General features: G+C 38.9%; 1 protein-coding gene across 1 annotated transcript in view; it reads left to right on the top strand.

Moving 5' to 3' along the window:
* The window catches only part of LOC106870675 (cytochrome P450 20A1), a 33549-nt gene that overhangs the window by 1161 nt on the left and 25462 nt on the right, over positions 1-6926 (top strand). The gene's annotated exons all lie outside the window — the stretch shown is intronic.

The raw sequence follows: 6926 nt of genomic DNA, 5'->3' as shown, positions 1-6926 counted from the left end.
GTTTAGGGGGGTAAAAAAAATAAATAAAAATATTCAAGGGAAATAACTGAACGACTTACCAGTATTATCCGTTTTCTTCTAGCTGTTTATAAATAAATCACACCCTAATCCTAACCCTAACGTCAATCAAATCACGTGTGTAATTTATTTATAAACAGAGATGTACGGAGAATACTGGTAAGACGTTCAGTTACTTCCCTTGAATATTTTTATTTATTTTTTTATCCCCCTAAACTTGAAGATTACCATCCTTTCTACTATAGATAGGCACAAGTACTTGACTAGTACTTATTTTATCGATCTCGAAAGAATGAAAGGCAAAGTCAACCTCGGCGGCATTTGTACTCAACGTAAAGACGGACGAAATACCGCTTAGCATTTTGTTCGGCTTGATAACAATTCTGCCGGCTCGCTGCCTTAATATGATCGCCAGAGCTCTCTAAATTTGGGAATTTGCTTTAGAAGTCATGTATCTCACGTTAACGTGGGAGCCTGTACATGATCATCTGATATGCTAGAAATAATCATCTCTCTCTCTCACATACACAAATGATACCCAACTATTTTAAAAAGACACATTGGATAATGTCCACTATGCATGAAAGAAAAATGCTGAGAGGGTGATGGCTTGAATGTACCCGATTAAAGGTCTGCACTATTAGGGGCTAAGCAACGCCCTTGTTTATTATCACCAACGAAGGGATGCAGTGATTTGACCTGTTATAATTAGTAGCTAAATCTTGTTCGAATCGCACTCTGTCTAATGATAAAAATATGGGTGGTGTTTTGATTTAGTGCTCCACCCAGTTATATTTTTTCCATTTAAAAAAATTTTCTTTAAATGTCTGTTTTAAACATCAAATATTGTGAGTTTTACGGAAAGAAGAAATCAATTTGTATTTTTTGTTAGCTCTCCCTACTCTCGTTTCGTAGTCCTAGACCGGTTGTAACTTTTTTTTAACTTTCTCGAAAGTTGTTTTCTGAATTACATTTTGATTTTGTAAATGGGAAAACATATTACAAATTCAATTTTTTAAATCTCTTCTCCATTTCGGATTACACAATCGACCGCAAACTTATTTATATTTAACACACACCACCAGTTTAATTTTTCTTAACGGTGTGTTGCTTATTGAAAAAGACGGTGGTTACAGCTAGAATGCTATTGATCGTTGGGTGTTGTCCTGGACTAAACGATAACAAATAGGAATAAATGACTAATCACCGGAAATAAACTAAGTGCCATTGCACAATTTATTTAGTTTCTTTGTGTTAAGACAGTAAGCTGCAGAACCGTTAGCACGCCGGACAAAGTGCTTATCAGAATTACGTCGCGGTCGACTTTTACCTCTCATTCTTTCGAGGTCGATAAAATAAGTACCAGTCCAAAACAGAGCAAGTCAGTGTAATCGACTTTCCTTCCCCTCAAAGACTGCTAGCCCTGTGCCAACATGTAAAACCATTATTTAGTTTGCTTATTGCTGTAAATCCTTTTTGGTGTCCCCTCAAATATTAGTGGACTTTACTAAATCAGTTTTTCCAACACAAGACCTCGACTAGTCTTTTTTGACATCAAAAATGCCTTATTTGATGGCATAAAAGACGTACACTCATATTAGATAGGGTGACCGGTAATAAAGTCACAGAGAAAAAGTCACAATTAATTTATGGGATCTGGACAAAACCCCTCTAACTTACTTTCCTGTAACTTTTTTCTTACCTGGATTCATTAGATATAGCCCAATTTCAGCAGTTCATATTCAGAATTAAAATGTTTTTTGTGCATTAAAACGTATAATATAGGCCTAACTTCATACATAGAATCGATTTTTTTTTTGAGATTTCTTTTGAGGAAAAATGTGCACATCGTATGTGTGTGCCATGTAAAAAGCACCCATACCGGTTCCATGTATATAGCACCCATGCCAATGCCACGTATAAAGCACTGATGCTGGTGCCACATAATAGCCCTGGTGCCGGTGCTATGTAAACAGCACCCAATACACTCTGTAAAGTGATTGGTAAACAAAAACTAGAATTGAGATGAAACCTGCTGCCATCAGAGAAATGCTGTGCACAATACACAGAAAAGAAGTAGGTAGTAATTGCAAATAATGTATTCAGTGGAATCAAAGGCAAACTGATAATGAATAAACACTTTGTAGCAGACGACAGACTTAGTTATCAATAAGAGTACCAGTAAGATAATTCCACTGCTCAGAATGTTCCATATCAATTTTTGGTAGCTTCTGTACAAAGGTACTTGGAAAGCATAGTAGCTTGAATAAGATGGAAAAAGTAGCTAGAATAAGACATGGAAAAAGTTCTGGGGCTTATGGCATCTGTCAACAAGGGGATTCGCTTTGAACAAAGATGAGATTATCCACTGCTTGTGTACAAACTGTGATGCTGCATTTTGGCAAAATGTGGGCACAGAATGCAGAGAATCCAGTTAACTATGTGAATATTGCCGATGAACATTCTGTATTATAGCCACATGTTAACGAATCTGTGTGCATGAAAATAGGAAGCAGGAAATGAAGAAGTCTGTCATATATGTTTAAATATGTATGTTTGTATGGTTTGTATTTTCTCCTTGTTTTACACATGTTCATTAACCATAAGTGTAGGCGCAATGGCCCAGTGGTTAGGGCAGCGGACTCGCGGTCATAGGATCGCGGTTTCAATTCCCAGACCAGGCGTTGTGAGTGTTTATTGAGCGAAAACACCTAAAGCTCCACGAGGCTCTGGCAGGGGGATGGTGGCGAATTCTGCTGTACTCTTCCACTACAACTTTCTCTCACTCTTTCTTCCTGTTTCTGTTGTGCCTGTAATTCAAAGGGTCAGCCTTGTCACACTGTGTCACGCTGAATATCCCCGAGAACTACGTTAAGGGTACACGTGTCTGTGGAGTGCTCAGCCACTTGCACGTTAATTTCACGAGCAGGCTGTTCCGTTGATTGGATCGACTGGAACCCTCGACGTCGTAAGCGACGGAGTGCCAACAATTAACCATAAACAAGACAATAACCTCACTACTGAATATTGAATATAGGCAAAGTCATATGCTTCAGATATTCATGAAAGCATGTCTGAGCATCTTGACATATTGTTTGATCTTTATACACAAAAAGACTCATAACTTGTGTCTGGGCTGTTTGTTGCTTGATAGACTAGGGGATTATTTCTTTGCATAGAAACAGGGCGGAGGGGTTGGTAACTGGAAAGGCATCTGGTAGTAGAAAAACATACTTCAGTGAATTCCATCTGACCCATGCAGGCATTGAAAAGTTGATGTTAAAATGATGTACTTGTTGAACAGTAGTGATTTATGCCTCACACAAAGTCCAGCAGTTTGAGATGTTAAGTATTACAAAATCTTACTTGTAAATATGGGCTGATATTAGAAAGAGTACTCATCTTTAAATACTGTCTCAAGAAATCTTGTTTAATGCATGACAGCATAGAAAAAAGATGGCATAGACAATAAAAAAAATTATAAATTTCCATGGCATAGCTATGTAGTAAGAGATTTGCTTCCCAACCACATGGTTCCTGGTTCAGTCTCACTATATGGTACCTTGGGCAAGTGCCTTCTACTATAGCCCTGGGCCAACCAAAGCCTTGTGTGTGGATTTGGTAGACAAAAACTGGAAGAAACCAGTCATGTTTGTGTGTTTGTGCTTGTCCCCCATTGGCATTTGGTAACTGCTGTTGGTTTGTTTACAGCTCTGTAACTTAGTGGTTCAGCAAAAAAGATCAATAGAATAAGTAAAAAAATATAGAGTTAAGACCCCCCTTCGGTTGTGAATGACCATGGGATTGCACTTAGTTCCCCTCCGAGACACAAGTCTGGACAAAGTTGTTTGTAGAAGACCGACAGTCGCTCATGCATGTCAGCCTCTCTTCTCCATGCTATTGATGCTATCCAAGGGAAAGGCAAAGCTGATACAGCTTTGCACTAGTGATGTTGAAACTCATTTCTAGAGCTGAGTGAACTGGAGCAACATGAAATAGTGTCTTGCTCAAGAACACAACACACAGCCCAGTCTGGGAATCAAACTCACTACCTCATGATTGTGAGCCTGATGTTCTAACTGCTGAGCCATGCAAATATCAAGCTTAAAAAAAAAGTACTGGGGTCAATTTGTTTGACTAAATCCTTCAAGGCAGTGTCCCAGCGTGGCTGCATCCAATGTCTGAAATGAGTAAAAGACAGACATTAGTAATGTTAGTATTGTTACAGTGCCAAAGATAAGGTCTTCACGTATCCTCTGTATTCCTCTGATCACTCTTTAAGTGCAGCTAATGTCAGAATATTTTTTTCCTCTCTCTATATTACTCACATTATTGGTTCCACTTATTTTTCAGCCTGTTGATGCTGAAACACTTTTACTTCATTTGGTTGTATGAATGCCAAACTAGGAAATTTGTTTTCATTCTTTATCCCTGTCCAACAACTGACTAAAACACAGCATTATCCTGGGCAATTGCCAAACCGATATGCTGCTGCAGCAGCCATGTGGTGGAAGCTACTTCACCTATCTTCACCTCGATGGCATTGATAAAAACCTGTATGGAAAACCCAGCCGTTTTGTCTTGTAGTATTTTCTTTAGATATTTTTAGTGCATGCTGGAAATATGCATTAAGTTGGTTTTTGAGATTGTGATTTCTGACAAGAGCACAGGGCCACATTTTGTTGGGGAGAGGTATATAATGAGTCATACGGAATTGCTTGCAGAATTTGGTGTTGCTCTGACCTACTATCCTTTCAGGCTTGATTAGAATGTTGTCCTGTCAAGATTGATTAGAAAAGAAAAAAAAAAGTTTCAAAGTAGTAGATTGCCTGAATTATTAGCGTTGAAGAATATGAAGTATCTATTCTTACTCTCTGTGTTCTGAAGGAAATGCCTAAGACAACACTGATTTCGAACTGTAGGGATGTGAATTTCTCTTGGAAAATTTTATCAAGAAGAGAATCTTAGATGTTTGGGCAACTGCTAATCTTCAAAATCCTTACCCTGCACCTTGGTGCAGGTCCAGATTCATAGTCAACTGTGACCAACCAAAGCACCTTAGTACTCGCCTAGTACATTTTCATCAGCCCTTAAAAGGTTGTATGGCAAGAATTTCAACTGAAATAAATTTAATGGGGCATCACTGAATACGACAAAGCATTTTGTCCACCATTCTACTAAGTCTGCCATGCCACACACTACTTTTTGTTGGCAATATATTAGTCCAGTTTGAATAAGGAAGTGACCAAGATTTTGAAGCATACAAGTGAAGGATGACAACTGCTCACGAACCAGTTTCATCTAATTCACGTTGGTTTTGTTACTGCTTATTTAGTCCCATTTCAGTCTCTATTTAGCAGATCTGTAAGCTGTTCAAGCTGGGATCATCTTGTCTTTGTTTAACCCTTCTGCATTTAAAATGGCCATATCTGGCCCAAAGATTCTACCTGTTTTATGTTCAAACAAGCCAGATCCAGCTTCCCATACCTATTGTAGAATGTTATTTTAAAAAGAGACAATTGTATCATCAAAATATTGAAGTTACGTGATAATTAGGTGCAGCAGTGGCTGTGTGGTAAGTAGCCAGGTGCAGGAGTAGCTGTGTGGTAAGTAGCTTGCTTACCAACCACATGGTTCTGGGTTCAGTCCCACTGCATGGCACCTTGGGCAAGTGTCTTCTACTATAGCCTCGGGCTGACCAAAGCCTTGTAAGTGGATTTGGTAGACGGAAACTAAAAGAAGCCCGTCGTATGTGTGTGTGTGTGTATATATATATATATATATATATATATATATATATATATGTGTGTGTGTGTGTATGTACATGTTTATGTGTCTGTTAGTCCCCCACCATTGTTTGACAACTGATGTTGGTGTGTTTACGTCCCTGTAGCTTAGTGGTTCGCCAAAAGAGGCCGATAGAATAAGTACTAGACTTACAAAGAATAAGTCCTGGGGTCGATTTGTTCGACTAAAAAGGCGGTGCTCCAGCATGGCCACAGTCAAATGACTGAAACAAATAAAAGAAAAGAATAATGTATGATTAACCCCTTAGCACTTAAACTGTTAGAATATTTTCTGGTCCAAGTATTTTACTTGTTTTAAATTCAAACCAGCCAGATCTGGCCTCTCACACCTTCTAAGAAGCACCAGTACTGGTTCCACGCAAGGAGTGCCTGTTCCACACAAGGTGTGCCTGTCCCACGTGAGGAGTGCCTGTCCCACGCGAGGAGTGCCTGCCCCAGGCGAGGAGTGCCTGTCCCACGCGAGGAGTGCCTGTCCCATGCAAGGAATGCCTGCCCCACGCGAGGAGTGCCTGCCCCATGCGAGGAGTGGCATTCTAAAAAATGTCATTCTAAAAAATACACAACCACGTCATTGAAATTTCCAAAGTATGAAATAATGTATGATTAATTTCTGAACAATATGAATAAATAATCACTACTTTTGACATAATAATCTGAATAATTGAGGATCAAGGTGCAATGCATCTAGGAATACACCATCCTGCATGCATATGTCTTCTGCCTCTTTCTAACATAATGTTTAAGTTCAAGCTGTCCCTGGCTTAACAAACCTATGATGACAATCATTCTAGCCTTAACTATCCTGCCTTTTCAGGGATATAAATGTTGCACTATATTATTGTTTTCTTTTTCAAGATGGTAGGGTGTTGAGAAAGATTTTGGTGATATTTCTTGGAGGTCTAGCAATTGTGCAAAGACTTCTGGATGCTTCTTAGTTGGGTCATAAGTTGGTTATGTGTTTCAGGGGCTAATTTAAGCAATGTTTTGTTTCGGAGTACAGATATGTGAAATTGTGGCCCCAGTCTAATTCAAAAAAAAAAAAAAAAAATGCTCCTAACATTAGGAAAGGCATCCTGTTGTAAAGACCATGTCAATATAGAC

Source organism: Octopus bimaculoides, chromosome 1 (assembly GCF_001194135.2).
Source record: "Octopus bimaculoides isolate UCB-OBI-ISO-001 chromosome 1, ASM119413v2, whole genome shotgun sequence".
NCBI lineage: Eukaryota > Metazoa > Mollusca > Cephalopoda > Octopoda > Octopodidae > Octopus > Octopus bimaculoides.
Note: the sequence above shows the minus strand (reverse complement) of the source record. Positions and strands in the feature narration are given on the sequence as shown.